Source organism: Emys orbicularis, chromosome 19 (assembly GCF_028017835.1).
Source record: "Emys orbicularis isolate rEmyOrb1 chromosome 19, rEmyOrb1.hap1, whole genome shotgun sequence".
Taxonomy (NCBI): Eukaryota; Metazoa; Chordata; order Testudines; family Emydidae; genus Emys; species Emys orbicularis.
This window is the reverse complement of record NC_088701.1, coordinates 11,609,130-11,625,160: the sequence shown is the minus strand read 5'-3', so window position 1 is coordinate 11,625,160 and position 16,031 is coordinate 11,609,130. Positions and strand designations below refer to the sequence as shown.

The following is a 16,031-nucleotide window of genomic DNA, read 5'->3' as shown; positions in this document are numbered from 1 at the left end:
CAGAGTTCCTAAGTTCATCTGCAGAGTTTACCTCCCAGCCTGAGTGGAAGGGGGGGAGGTATGGGGGCACATTACATGCTCCACTGCTCAGGTTGATGGCCAATTGTCACGCCTCTCTGTGGGGTTCTGCTGCAGTCTTCTCCACCAGCCACACCACTCCACCAGCCATTCTGCTCACCAGTCCTCTCCGCTAGCCACCCTGCTTGCCGCTCACCAACACATCTTCAGCCCCCCCCACTACTTAACCCAGTTCACAGTGATTTCAGCTGTTATCAGGGGAGCCTCACTGCTGGCACACTCAGAACCACTAGCCCAAAGTAGATCTAATGCCGAGACCTAGGAATCAATGATTTCAGCTTTGCAGCACATAACAAGACTCCTGTCCCCAACCCCTCTCTCTCTATTCCCTGGACTTTGGAACCCATGTCCCTTGCCTAGCGAGTGCTACTTAGTTGAGGGCAAGTCCCTCCATCATAAAATGTCAAGTACAGTTCACATGACAAGTCACATAACCAGGATAACAACACTTTATTACTCCTGCCCCAATAACAAAGAGACTGGGGATCCCCCAGCAGCCAAAGTGACCATTTGGGCAAGCAGTCCCATCATGCTAGGCAGGGTGAGTGTGCCCATGCAAACTAGATCAGCCCCTGAAGTCCTTTTCCACAACTCAGCACCAGATGTCAAGGTAGAGCTCATTCTGACTCTGCTTACATCCTTCCCCCAACCGAGAATTTGTCATCCTGACAAATCACACTCCCTATTATACCAACTCATTGGTTCCCTTCAAAGGGCCTCAGGAAGCCCACTATGGCTTCCACAAGCCTGTGTGCTAAACGTATCGGCTCCTCACTAGTCACCCCAGGTGCATCATAAGTTAGCAGCCAAAGTGACCATTTGGGCAAGCAGTCCAATCATGCTAGGTGGGTGTGCCCATGCAAACGAGATCAGCCGCTGAAGTCCTTTTCCACAGCTCAGCACCGGATGTCAGGGTAGAGCTCATTCTGACTCTACTTACATAAATGAAAAAAATATATATATATATTAAAAAATAAATATAAAAGCCATCACCAAACCAAATATTCTAAAAAAAAAACCCTAAACAAACATAAAAGCACCAAAAAATTGCAACACGCCCCTCTTAAAATATCATAAAAAACAAATTAACCCTAAAAATAAAACAAGCACCTATCAATAAAAACAAAATAGTTGTAATCAAAAACAGCATAAAATAACTCCCTAAAAAACTTAATAAAAAACAAAATAAACAAAAAATACAATAAAAAAACAAGCACTCAAACAACAATTAACTACAGCATAACAATGCAAAATTCATTAGTCCCCCCCCCCAAATAATTATATAAACAAAATGCCTTACCATAAAACTTTAAGTTCGTCCTGCCAAAACTTCCCCAAAGCATGCTATCGCAACCAACAAAACCTAGCTTCTCTCTACCCATAATCAACCTAGCTAGCCACTAAATTAATCCAAACTCTAAACTAGTAACTATAACATGTGGCAGAGACCCTCCAAGCCTGCCTTGACAGACTCGGGCTTGTGCTACCATGATAAAAAGAGCTGTGTAGACAGCACTGTTAAGTTGTGGTTTGGACCGGCTGAGGCCCATCCCCACCCCAGACTTGAGAGCCTGACCTCCGGTCGAAGCCACAACTTAGAAGCTCTGTGTACACAGCTACTTTTAGCACAGTCGCACGAGCCCGAGTCTGTCGAGCTGGGTTCTGAGCCTTGCTGCTGCAGGCTGCTGCGTGGTGTAGATGTACATTCTGTGACCAGTTGGGCTTCGCAGTCAGAGAGCAGCTGCAGCACCAACTGTTGGCTAAAGAGATTAGCAAGATAAATGCTCTCCTGGAAACTTACTGTGCATCTTGCCCCTCACTAGGGTGTGTGTTTGCTTCTGTCCTTAGCAGTGGGCATGCTGACCCATGAGGAACAGATGGGAGAAGGTTATATCTGACAGAACCCAAATTGACAAGGGCAAAGGGGGAAAGCCCTGTGTGGTGATTGTGTGAATTTTGGTAATGATTTATGATTCCTGTGCATGCTTCAGTTTCCCTTTGGCCTTTGCATTTCTGTGCATTGAGCGTAAAGGGAAGTGATGTGGTATTTGACTCAGCAGTCTGGTTGGAGACCCGAGTCATTAAGAAACTAAGTAAAGAAAGTCTACACATGTGAATGGAGGGTCTGGAAGAGACAAGGGAAAATCCAGTGGCTGAGACATTCACTCCTAGTGACCAACAGCTGAGAGGAAGGAGATTTCTCGGCCCCTTGCAGGGCAGCAAACCAATGCCTTGAGGAGGAGAACAAAGGGGAAAGGTGACAGGTGGCTGGGTTTAGAGCTGAGCTTTCAGAGACACAGAAGACACACCTGGAACTAAAGGAACAGAGACGGTGAGAGAGAGCCAAGATGGTTTGTTCCTACAGCAGCCTGGCCCATGGGAGCCCTGGCATTGGTCAGCATGGACCGTGTCTTAACCTCTGCCTCTCTATGCTAAAGTAAGGACTGTCAGATTCTGGAGGCCAGGTGGCTAATGCATTCTTACCCTGTTTTGAAAAGGCTGCCTGGCATTACTGCAAATACTCACTGAGAGCGTTGTTCCCTGAAGGAGTAAAGAACAAACCTCCCACTAGAGTCTGGCTCTGCTGGACTTACTTCAGGGAGCCATGGAAAATGATAGTTGTGGGCACCCAAAGGCCTAGTTTTGGCGGCCACGGGTCTGCCCCTGTTGAACTGTGGCCATGTCAATGCTACCCGCCGGATCGGCGGGTAGTAATCGATCTATCGGGGATTGATTTATCGCGTCTTATCTAGACGTGATAAATTGATCCCCGAATCGACACCCGTACTCCACCTCGGCAGGAGGAGTAAGCGGAGTCGACGGGGGAGCCACGGCGGTCGACTTCCCGCCGTGAGGACGGCCAGGTAAGTCGAACTAAGATACGCGAATAGCGTAGCTGAAGTTGCGTATCTTAGATCGATCCCCCCCGCCCCGCCCGAGTGTAGACCAGTCCTGTGTAGGTCTTTGGGGCCTAGCACACTACGGGGATCTCTCCAAAGGGACTGGTTACAGGCTGCAGCATAGACTAGACCCTGTGAATCCATGACCCCCTGCCCCAGGGCATTGAGAAGCCACTCAGACTCCAGCCCCCCCAGCTGCCTCCTACAGAGCATCAGAGGATGAGAGTAGAATGGAAAAATCCAGTGCCTAGCTTCCATTCTCCCCACACCAATGAGGTCCAATGCCCTGATCCTAATTCTGATTTGCTAAATCCCAGGATAAATCCAGGGTAACGCCAGTAAAAGTAAACCAATGGAGTCATTCCAAATTTACATCAGTGTAACTGAGAGTAGGGTCAGACTCATACAAAGGTGCTTAGACTCCTTTATTTAGTAATGTCTCCCTGTGTTGTTTGTAGCCATATCTTAGATTTTAAAAGTTTTTTGTTCATCTTCTCTCAAGTGTTTTTCTTCCTTGGACTGTTCTGGTTTCTACCACCAGCAAGCGCCCAGAGGACAAACAGAATTGGTAAGTTCTCCGGTTAGTGAAACATAATGCCTTGTGTAAAGTTTTTGTGCCCATAATAAGTGAGTCTCATATAGAGTGTCTGCGATGAATGCCCAAAGGGGTTGGTACACCTCAGGTTCTAAACAGGCCCTGAAGGGAAAACCCAGAATTTTGAGAAGAGGAAAGATTGGGTGTCAGGGATAATTCCTCCTTCTCTGTGTTTGTTTATTCATTCACTCCCTCTTTCTCCCTCTGTCACTCCTTAGGGTATTCTAGTTTTAGTCTGTTCACACTCTGTCCCATGGTAGACAAGAACCTCTTTCTGCTGCCATGTCCCACTGAGAGGTCTTTTAATAGTGTCACTAGGCCATACTGAAAAGCTAGAGGTGGACCCAGAAAGCGGTAGTTCAGTGGTTTGAGCATTGGCCTGGTAAACCTAGGGTTGTGAGTTCAATCCTTGAGGGTGCCATTTAGGGAACAGGTAAAAATCTGTCTGGGGATTGGTCCTGCTCTGAGCAGCGGGTTGGACTAGATGATCTCCTGAGGTCCCTTTCAACCCTGATATTCTAACCCTGGACTGGAGGTCTGTCAGGGAGGAGCAAGGGAGAATGAAGTAGCAGTAACTCTGGGTCTGTCCTTTTGGCAGCTTCCCCTTTAAGAAGCTGTTAGTATTACAGAATTGCAAATGAAAACTGAGATCACGATCAATTTCATGTAGAAACTAGAAGCACTGGGAAATACTACCAATGGATCTAAATCCCGAGAGGCATTGAGGACCAGCAGCCAGGGCTGGCCCTAGACCAAATGGCGCATGCCCACCGCTCCATTTGTTAAAATTTTAAATACCTTATTTTTTATTGCATTTGTAGCCCATTTCATGACTTTGATGCATGATTTATCCCTGTCTCATAAAACTAACTGGTGATACCAGGGTTGCCAGGCGTCCGCTTTTCAACCGGAACGCCAAGTCGAAAAGGGACCCTGGTGGCTCCAGACAGCATCGCTGACAGGGCCATTAAAAGTCTGGTCAGCGGCGCAGTGGGGCTAAGACAGGCTCCCTGCCTGCCCTGGCTCTGTGCAGCTCCCCAGAAGCAGCCAGCATGTCCGGCCCCTATGCGCAGCAGTGATCAGCGAAGCTCCGAGTGCTGCCGCCACTCCCAACATCAGCTCCGCAGCTCCCATTGGCTGAGGACTATGGCCGATGGGAGCTGTGGGGGTGGTGATTGCGGGTGCGGGCAGCGCACACCGTGCAGAGCCACCTGGCTGTGCCTCCGCCTAGGGGCCGAACATGCCAGCCACTTCCAGGAGCAGCGCGGAGCCAGGGCAGGCAGCGAGCCTGTCTTAGCACTGCTGCGCCACCAACTGGGAGCTGCCTGACGTAAGCGCCGCCAGGCCAGAGCCCCCACCCTGAATCCCCTACCCCAGCTTGGAACCCCTCCCGCACCCTAACTCCCTCCCAGATCCCACACCCCCACCTGCACCCCAACCCCTTGCCCCAGGTCAGAACCCCCTCCCTCACCCAAACTCCCTCCTGGAGCCTGCACCCCGCATCCCCTCCCACACTCCAATGCCCTGCCTTAGCCCTGAGCCTCCTCCCGCACGCCAAACCCTTTGGCCCAGGCCCGGAGTCCCATCCTGCATCCCAAATCCCTCATCCCCAGCCCCACCCCAGAGCCCGCACCCCCAGTCAGAGCCCTCACCCCCTCCTGCACCCCAACCCCCTTCCACAGTCCAGAGCTCACTCCCGCACCCTGAACCTCTGATTTCTGGCCCCACCCTGGAGCCCACATCCCCAGCTGGAGCCCTCACCCCCTCAACCCCTTCCGCACCCAAAGCCCCTGCCCCAGCCCAGTGAAAGTGAGTGAGGGTGGGGGAGAGAGAGCGATGGAGGGAGGGGAGCTAGAGTGAGTGGGGGGTGGGGCTTTCGGGAAGGGGTGGGGCCCAGGTGTTCGGTTTTGTGCAATTAGAAAGTTGCCAACCCTAATTGATGCCCTGCTCTGTATATAGTCGCGAGGGCGTGGCTGACAACATTCTCGGAGGCTGGAGGAAAATGTAGTTCTCAGAAAATGTGGGAGGTTCCATGAGATCCTATAAAGGTCCAGAACATTCTAGGAGGCTAGTGAAAAATGAATCCACATATGGAATACCTGAAACACTTTACTTCAAACATTCTGGTTTCCCTTTTCTCGCTAAGAACAAAAACAGCACCTCAAGCCCGGCGTCCCCCAACCTAGCATCCCAGGTGGTTGCCTGGGTCACCTGCACCTAAATCCAACCCTGCCACCACCTCCCACTGAGGCTAAGAATGATGAACCCGAGTCTTTTCTCACATACATCAGTGTAAATCAGGAGAAATGCACTGAAATCAATGGCCATCATATGGTGTAAGGGACAGGAGAAGGAGGCCCATCATTTCACAATATCTCCCCTCACTGATCGTATTAAAGGGCTTGAAGCTAGACAGGCAGATTCTCAGCTAGTGGAAATTTGAGAAGCTATATTACATTTGGCCTTAATTTTCTGTCCACTCAGGACAGAGAGAGCGAGCTCTGGGAGTGAGGATAAAATGTTTATTGGGAGATACGATGCTTCTGGATCTCTCTATAAAGAGCCAAGTGGGATGTCAGCTGGGGGTAAAGGGCAGAATCCTCATCTGTTGTAAATCAGCAAAGGTCTGTTGTAGTCAGTGGTGCTACACTGATTTACACTAGCTGAGGATCTGGCCCTATATAATGAAAAGGGAAATAAAGGAAACTTATTAAATGAAAGTTTTATTTAACTTTTTAAAATTGTAATTTTATTGATCTGTTTCTTATGTGTGTTTAATAAAAGGTTCTCTCTCTCTCTCTCTGTATATATATATTTAATGGTGGTGGTTGCAACAGGATAAGGTGCCAGTGATAACTTGATACAAGACCCCAAACCACACTTATGTGTTTAATGTTGTAACAGTACAAAAGGGTTTTATTATCACCTCAGTCCAAGAGGCCCAAGGCGCTTACCCTTATCAACACAACAGCCTAAAGTTCTATTCCCAGCACTGGGAAGGGTTGTAGGTTTTAATGGTTAGAGCACAAGAGACTGAGAGTCAGGAAACCTGGGTTCTATTCTTAGTTCTTCTGCTGATTTGTGGGTTTACTTTGAGCAAGCTCCTAACCCTCTCTGTGCCTTAGTTTCCCTGTCAGTGCAATGGGGACTGTAATATTGACCCATCTCCTGGTGGGACTGAGAATTATTTAATGTCTGTCTGTAAAGTGTTTTGAGCTTAGACAGGAGGTGCTAGGGAAGGGCAAACAATTATTCTATTATAGAGATCAGGGACAATCATGGAGTTCTGATCCAGATTGGAACATTCCCCGAAGTTGTGTTTGGTTCCAAGGCCTTTGTTGGGTACTAAGCTGTCTAAGTTGTGCTTTTTCATTATTTAAAATAATGTTTACTATTAATAAAAATTATTTTCATTTAGATTAAAATATAATGGGGAAAATTTCTAGCTGCATTAAGATTTTTCAAGTACCTTTTCTTTTTTACTGGGCCTTAATTTTTGGCCTGAACAAAGTTGATCCAGTCCCTTTTACTCTATCCACCTTTTGACAGTTTCCCTCTCCACCTCTAAGGTTTTATTGCTATTTTTCCTTGCAGGCACATGTCAGACTGAGACTCTGGGAAGAGAATTCATCACCTCCTACATGGACGACTGTGGGAACTCTAGTCAATTTGAAGTGCAAATTACTGGTTACTTTGCCTTCACTTCAGTGTCTGTTTCCATCTCCAATTACACGGGTGACGGGGGAAGATTTGAGGAGAAGATTATGGTAAATCAGGGAGAGATGGTGCGGGTCAGGCTACCAGAGTCAGTGGGAATTAAGGGCACTACCAAGTTCTCCAATGTGGTACTAGTCAAGGCTAACAAAGATATCTCAGTAGTGTCCGTCAGCAACAAACATGTGAGCCCTGAGACCACTGTGCTGTATCCTGTCTCCAGCTTGGGAAATGAACACTACATAGTGACTCCCTCTACAGAATCCTTAGCTAGGTACCCAGAGTTCTCTGTTGTGACGTACCAAGAGCCCAACTCCGTGGAGGTCCATGTGAAAGGCAAGTTACATTACCTAACACAGATCTACTCCACTGGCAGCAAACTGGAAATTAAGCTCCTCGCTTTCCAAGGCATCCAGTTTCAAGGCATAGCCGATTTGTCTGGCACCAGGATTGTCTCAGAAAAGCCAGTGGCTGTCTTGGTTGGCCAGGGGTGTTTTTGTAATAACACAAAATGCAACCATGTCTTTGAGCAGCTCCTACCAGTTTGCAGCTGGGGTACAACATACATCATTCCTCCCTTACCCTGGCAGAAAGTAGATGAAATAGTCTATATCACTGCTTCCCGGAACACAACTATGTTGTATCAACTAGGGGAACAGGCAGAGACTGTTACTCTAGCAGGAGGCAGTGTACTCCAGCTTCCTGTCAAGCCCTCGATCCCAGTCTACATCTCTGCTAATGTGGGCATTCAGGTGGTTTTCTACAGCGTGGGTGCACCTCTCCCTAATTCCTACCACGCCTTCCTGATGAATGTTCCAGATGTTGCCAGTTACTGCCGGATGTATTCTATAAATGCCCAGGAGGGCTTCGAGAACTTTGCCTTGCTGGTGGCCAATACATCAGAGACTGGCGCCATCATCCTAGACAATCAGCCTCTAAGGGATGTGGTGTGGAACCGAGTCCCTGGCACTGAGTTCGTTTGGAGCATGCATACGCTTGCACCTGGCATCAGATCCCATGCTGTGGAACATCCCAGCTCTCCATTTGCGCTCCTGAGTGTTGGCACTGCCGCCATGGACAGCTATGGGATTCCGGGTTCCTGCAGGAAGAGTGAGTAGCATGGGTTTTAAATCGATTTTGACCACAGTTTGTGTCCATGCTGCAAAGAAAACAGTGTCACAACCAGGGAGGCAACTATGGGCCTGGTGTAAAGTCTGTTGATTTTGATGGGGCTCCATTGAGTTACACCAGCTGAGAATTTGACCCAACACGCCATCCTAGGCCACCACTAGCCACAGTTACTCAGGCTATGTCCATACTACAGAAGAGACAGCAGCACAGCTACGGCGCTGCAGCTGTGCCTCTGTAGCACTGTAGTGTAGACACTTGGTACAGCGGAGGAAGGGGTTTTTCTGTCACTGTAGTTAATCCACCTGCCGAGAGGTGGTATCTAGGTTGATGGAAGAATTCTTCTGTCAACCCATTAGTGTCAACACTGGGCTTAGGACGCCTTAACTACGTCACTCAGGGGTGTGAATTTTTCACACCCCTGGGCGACATAGCTAGATTTACCTAAATTTTAGGCATAGTTGAGGCCTAAGATTGTGCCTGTGTTGCTAGCTGCACCCAACTAGTTTCAGCCCAGCTGATGCAGTTAGGCAGATGCTCACCAGCTGTTCTGAACTGGTTAAGAACTGTTGCACTTTCCCTGCTACACCTGGTTGTAACGCCCTCTGGGTACCCAAGAGAATTTTGTGCCTGATTCTTACTTGTGCCACTCCTGTGCTTGTGGCAGGGAATAGAAAGGGTGGAGGAAAAGGTAGCTTTAAGCCACCTTTGTGCTCTATGCATTCTGGGACCATGCAGGGATGCTGTAATTTATCCTCTGCTTCCCATGGCCCCTGAGAACCAGGAAGTAGCTTTAGCATGGTGCAATCTGATCACATCTTTGATCTGCCTTGCACATGAAGCCAAGATCACGTAAAGGCCCTTCTACCAGTTCCACACTAGCTGTGGAGGGTCCCTCCACAGGGAACATTCTTAGGAGACTTTTACACCCACTTTAACCACCTTTTCCAGGACAGAGCAACATAAGGCTTTTAGTGTAACTGAGGCCTGCTCAACACCTGAAACTTCAGTCAATCATAAGCCAGCCTAAGCCTCAGTGTAGGCAGCACTAGGTCAACAGAAGAATTCGTCTCTTGTCCTAGCTACCAGCTCTCAGAGGTGGATTTACCACAGCAATGGCAGAACCCTTCCATCACTGCAGTCACTGTCTACACTACTGTGGCACAGCTGCAGCTGCACCACTTTAGCGTTTCTAGTGCAGACATACCTTGATGAGACTCCGGCCTTTTAGAAGTACAATAGCAGGGTTAGAACAGTTCCTGGGAAGGGAAACGTCTCGACTATAGATGTAACAACCGTCATCTTGGTTATCACCAAGGATCAAACCCAGGACTTTGTAACTGCATGACCTACTACTGTTTGAGCTAAGGGATGAACTCCCATAGCTAGGAGCTGTAGCAGAACCAGACCCTCGGTGAACCAGCCCCTAGAGGACACATAACACACACTGATCAATGAGATACACAGGCAAAGCTTAAGTGAGTATTAACCAGGTAATGTGTGGACACACACCAGGTTTTTCTAGCCGAATGTATTGCTAACTGATTACAGACTCAGTTGAAAGTTGTCAAATAGACAGGGCTTAAGGGATCAATGGAGTTAAAGGGAGAAAACACCTGCTGGTAGGAAGAAAGGACGGTCCTTTGGTTGCCTAATCTGAGACTTTAAAGGGGCCTGATTGTCAGAGGGTGAGTGCTCAGCACTTTTGAATGTCAGGGCCCTATAAAGAGGTCTCAGATTACAAGACACTTTTGAAAACCTTAGCCCTGCAGATGTTGACTTGATGTAATTGTCCTGCCTCTCTTTCTGTTGCTAGATGTTACCTTTAAATGCCAGACTGAGACTTCACAGATAAAAGAGCAGTTGGAGATGTGCAAAGATGTCTTTCTGCAGGTATGTCGAAAGGGTTTATTTGGACTTTGAGGGTTTTCACAAAGAGTACAGAGAAAATTTTGAGCCTGAGGAGTCTCTGTCTATCCAGGGTTTACCACTGACTGCAGTGGGAGCAGAATCAGTCCAACACCAAGTGCTTTTGAAAACTCAACCCTATCATGGTGTGTGACACCCCCACAGTATATCAGAGTTCTGCAGTTAAGGCACCAGCCAGAGATACAGGAAGTCAGAGTTCGGTTCCCATCTCTGCCCCAGACTCACTGTGTGACTTTGGGCAATTTTCTCAGTCTCTCTGTGCATCGGTTCCCCACACGTAGAAGGAGGATAATAATCTTTACAAATCCCTGTGAGGAAGGGAAGGAGAAATTCATTAATATGAATAAAAGCTTCAATACTATGTGAAATATCAGCGTGTCTGTGGGCTTCACCACACATAGCATTAACATGTTGTAATCGGTAGCATTCCACTGGGACAGCCAGCCAGCCATAGGTCAAAGCAACATCGCTCTGCAGAACCATTAACCTTAATTTTGGGTGGTGTTTCCATGCTTGCAGAAATAACCCATTTCCTCTGATTGTTCTGCAGGGCAGCAACAGTGAATTTTGCTCCTTCATGAATTCAACCTTAGTGAATTTGGAGACCATGTGTGCCCATGACAGAGCAGTATCGCTGCAGGTCAGAGGTTCTGCCCCTACGTGTGTGGGCGCTCTATGGCCAAATGCCCTGAGCACTGGAATAGCAGTCTCACTTTGGGGGGAATTGTAGCTGCTCTTCAGAAAAGGGGTGTGTGTGTGCATGTGCATGCTCTCTAGCTTAAGTGGCAGGGGATCTGGGTTCTGTCCCCACTGGTCCTAGGAAGATCCAGATTGCTTCCGGGGGCAACACAGAGAGAACCTAGATGCCTGCTGATTTGTTGCAATGTTCTCTGGCACCTACACTGAAGGGACCAGGGATGAGGAGGGAATGACGCAGGGCATTAGCCCTACTCTGGCTTCAGCCTACTGTGGAGTCCTAAGCAAGCCTCAATAGCCTCACTCGCTCTGTAAAGGGCTCCCTCTTTGAGAATGCTGCAGACCCACTGAGTGGGGAAGGTCACTGTGAACCCGTATGTCCCTAAGACGGTCATTGTTCCCCTGGGAGTCTGAAGAATGTGACTCATGAACCACTGAAATCCTCCCTCCTTCTCAGGGTGTTTCCTTTCCCAATCCCAGGAAGTTGCTGGCCCCTTTGGTTCCTTCCTGAATAGCTCCACTCTCAGTGCTGGTGGGAACGAGAGCAAGAGGGAGGTGGCCGCCGCCGTGACATTCCTCCTGCAGAGTGTGGAATTGGCTGCACTGACTGCTGCTTTGAAGTCTCCGGAGTTGAAGACCCAGAACATGACAACAGAGTCTATGGGTGAGGAGGATGGGAGGCTCCCACATCACCTGGTGGTGGCTGTGAGATGGGGGTTATACTCTTTTCAATGCAGAACACCACTGCAGCCTCGCTGCCCCTCTCTCAGGATTTATAACCCAGCCATGGGCGGCAGGTGAACGAGCCATTGAGAGAGGCTAGCCCCCAGCCCCTCCCTCTCTGCCCAAGGCCCCGCCTCTCCACTTCCACCCCCTCTCTTCCGCTGAAGCCCAGAGCAACCCGTCCCCTCCAGCCCGCGCTACCCCAGCCCTGGAGCGCCGGGCAGCCGGAGCATCCGCAACTCCAGCGCCCCCAGCTCTGGGCCTTGTGAGCGCTGGCCCCAGCCTGCCTGCCTCAGCCTCTAAGCCGTGGAAGAGCGGGAAGGGAACTGGAAGCAGGCAGGAGGGGACCAGGGGGCGGAGCATGGGCGGGGCCATGCCAGGCTGTTTGGGGAGGCACAGCCTTCCCCGGCCTATGCTACCCGCCACCCATAAACCCAGCCCAGGGGCTTTGCAGCAATTTGGCAGCTGCCTGAGAGGGTTTTAAAAGCAATGCCAATCTTCTGTCACCACAGGCAGCTGCCATTGTGTCCTCCTTTCACTCCCTGCCCCAGCAAAACCCCTTCTTGCTGCTTCCCCTGCTAAAGCGCAGAGGTGAGGCAGCAGGGAGACGTTGCCTTCTGCCTCTTGGCACAGTGGCATCTTCATGGGGATGCAGGGATGATGGATCATAGAAGGTCAACCAGAGGGGCTCAGGGAAACACAGAGAAATGGAGGTGAGGAGAAAGGGGGGGGGGAGGATTCTGAGAGAGTGGAGCTCCAAACCTGCCTTGCCCTTACAGCAAGAGGCTTTGCCATTTCCCTCCCCAGCTATCGAGACGCTCCTCGTTGTCCCGGCTGCAGGTCCCTGTGATGAGGTCTTCAGGCTGAGAGCTCAGGAGGAGACAATGGACATTCACTGCGATACGGTCACCAGAGCAGCAACAGAAGGTACCATCCTAGTGCTTCCCAGGCACTCACCCCTTTAACTAGACAACAAACCCCAGCCCTAGTTCTCCCCTTCCTCTCGCCCGAGGCTGGCTTGCTTGCCTCTGTTATCCTGACACTGGTGTGGACCTTGTTGGCTGAGCCAGTGTTTCTCAGGCCATTGAGCTCTGCAGAGCCCTTCATTCCTGGTTGTCCTGCAGCATGAAAACCGAGCAATGGGAGGGGCAGGGAGGAGAGAGAAGCTTTGATGGGATATGAATTGGTCCAGAGAATGGAAAGATCAAAGATCCATTGACTCAACACATGATGTCCTGATGATGAGCCCAGCTAGCTCCCAGGTTGACGTGTGTGACTTCCTGGAATGGAACCAGGATGATATTTATCAGTTTTACTCCAATTTTCAGGCCAGTATGACCAAACTGGAACTGGTTCTTAATTCTTCAGCACCAGGGAAAGCTCCTCACTAACCAACCCCTCTGCCTCTCCTAACCAAGAAAACTATGGATTCACCTCAGTGCCTTTTACCTAGGGCTGTCTACCAGACTGGATAATGTACAGTATGGGGGTATGATTTCTAAAGAGCACTAACGTACTGTGCATTAATTGGTCTTTATAGACCCTACTAGTGTGCACTAAAGGTTTCCTAGTGTGCTTTAATGTATGTTACTGCACTTTAGGAATCACACTCCCATACTGCACGCCAGATATTTCCAACACAGAAGCACTTCTGTGGAAGAAGAGGGAGGAGGCAACATACTCTAGTGGTTAAAGCTCAAAATGCTAGACAGAACTTTTGGGTTCTTTTCCCAGCTCTGACCCAGACTCGTTGTGACCTTTGGCACCTGGCTTGCTCTTTCTTTGTCTCTGTGTCCCTGTCTCTATGATGAGGCATCATTTCATGTTTTCAGATTCTTGGGCTGTTGCTTTTATTTCTTACTCCACCCTGGACTCCATCATTAACAAGAGATTTCTCAACGAGGGAGATCTAATGGCTGATGAGAAATTGAGGAATTTTCACCTGAATTCCAGGGTGGTGAGTGGGGCTGTCGGAGATGGGAGGCCCATGAACCTCTCCAAACCTGTGAACTTCACCCTGCGCCATAGACAGGTGAGTGTAGATCCTTTTACTTTGCTCTGTGCCCGGGTACAGACTGTGTGACTGGTACTTCCACTGTCTGGAACTGGCCCCTAGGGAAGCCTTGTCTCTTGCACAGCTTCACCCTCATGGCAGAAAGCGCCCTGGGGCCTGACAAGTAGCGCTGTCGGCTGTGGTCCCCATCCTGGGCTCTATTAGGCATCCTGGGCCGAGGCTATGGAGCGCCTTGGAGAGAAGGACGAATCGCTGGACCTTGACTCGATTAACCCCACAGCTGTTTGCTGTGCTGGCGTTCTCAGCAGAGGCCATGACGAGAGCAAACTCCGCTTCCCTGCCAGGTCCAGGTTGGGGCACAGCAGGGCGCTGTGTGCGTGTGTGCGCACGCGTGTTCCCATGTCGCTGCCCATGCCATATCTGTGCTGCGGGGAGATGGAGACCTCAGTCTCAGCATGGTCCGCAGAGCCCCTTTCGCCAGGGCTGGTGCCCACGACAAACCCCCGAGCCCCGGAGCACGGTGCCGCCCAGCTCCCTCGGTGCCACCCAGCAGTGGATCCAGGCAGCTCCGAGAGCCACCTGTTCTCCAGGAGCAGCGGCACTTTGGCTTGTTGACACTACGCTTGTGCCTAGGGCACTGGAAGCATGGTTCTCCCTAGCTCTGGGCAAATGGGTTAGCAATGCGAGTCTCTCCACATGCCACGTTCTCGGCTGCTTGGTGTTCCAGTGCTGGCTCGTGGCGGCGTGCTGCATGGTGCTCTGCTAGGGGATGGCAGGGTTATGGTCTTTGTTCGGTGAATCGCGCCTGTCCGTAGCACCTGCCATCTCCCAGGGTGCCACAGTGCATCAGGGACTCCATGCATCCCAGCCCCGCTGAAATGCAGCCACCTCTGGGGTGGAGAGCAATAGCCTGGAGGACAGTCAGTGCAGTGCAAGGAGAGGAGATTCAGGCTGATTGCTACCAGTACTCCAGCATAGGTGCCCACGCCGTGGATGCTCCAGGGCTCGAGCACCCATGCAAAAAAATACAATGGGAGCTCAGAACCCACCAGCCACAGCTGCTTAGCAGCACTGCCAATCAGCTATTTGGTGGCCGGGGGAGAGGCTTGGGAGAGGGCAGCGAGCGGTGGTGGGCAGGGGCCTCAGGGAAGGGCAGGGTGGGAAAAGGCTGGGCATGGGTGGGGCATTGGGGGAGGGGCAGAGTGGGGGGGCGCCCTGTGGTACTCTAGGACTTCTGGTCAGGGCCGGCTCTAGGTTTTTTGCTGCCCCAAGCAAAAAAATTTTTGGCTGCCCCCCACCCCAGCCCTGGGCTCTCCCCCTCGCTTTTTTGGGGAGAGCCCAGGGCTGGGGCGGCAGGGGGTGCGGGTGGGGGCCAGAGCTGGGGCGGCAGGGAGTGCGGGGGGGGGGGGGAGGGGAAGAGCCCAGGACTGGGGCAGCAGGAGGTGTGGGTGGGGGGAGAGCCTAGGGCTGGGGGAGCAGGGGAGTGCAGGTGGGGGGCCAGAGCTGGGGCTGCAGGGGGTGTGGGCGGGGGAGAGCCCAGGGCTGGGGTGGCAGGAGGTGCGGATGGGGGCCAGAGCTGGGGCAGCCGGGGATGCGGCGGGGGGGGGGGGAAAGAGCCCAGGGCTGGGGTGGCAGGAGGGTGCAGGTGGGGGGAGAGCCCAGGGCTGGGGCGGCAGGGGAGTGCAGGTGGGGGCCAGAGCTGGGACGGCAGGGGATGTGGGGGGGGGGGGGGAAGAGCCCAGGGCTGGGGCAGCAGGGGAGTACAGGTGGGGGCCAGAGCTGGGGCAGCAGGGGGTGTGGGCAGGTGGGGGCCAAAGCTGGGGCGGCAGGGGGTGTGGGCAGGGGGGAGCCCAGGGCTGGGGCGAGCCCAGGGCTGGGGCAGCAGGAGGGTCCAGGAGGGGGCCAGAGCTGGGGCGGCAGGGGATGCGGGGGGGGGAGAGCCCAGGGCTGGGGCAGCAGGGGAGTGCAGGTGGGGGCCAGAGCTGGGGCAGTAGGGGGTGTGGGCAGGGGGGAGCCCAGAGCGGGGGGGGGGGCGGCAAAAAACCTAGAGGTGGCTCTGTTCCTCCCATTCACAGCAAGCTGCAGATTTCAGTTCCATACTCCTTTCCCACACCCTTTCCTGTTGCTAGTGGCCAAGGGAATGCTGGGAAATGTAGTTCTTTCCCTGCTCCAGGGCTGGCTCTATAGGCAGGGAGCTAACCAAGGAACTACAGCTCCCAGGGCCCCCTGTTGGTTCTCAGCTCCCATGCTGAAT

At 51.5% G+C, this 16,031-nt stretch overlaps 1 pseudogene; it reads right to left on the bottom strand.

The window, feature by feature from the left end:
• The window catches only part of LOC135891988 (adhesion G protein-coupled receptor E2-like), a 1,091,233-nt pseudogene that overhangs the window by 412,901 nt on the left and 662,301 nt on the right, over positions 1 to 16,031 (bottom strand).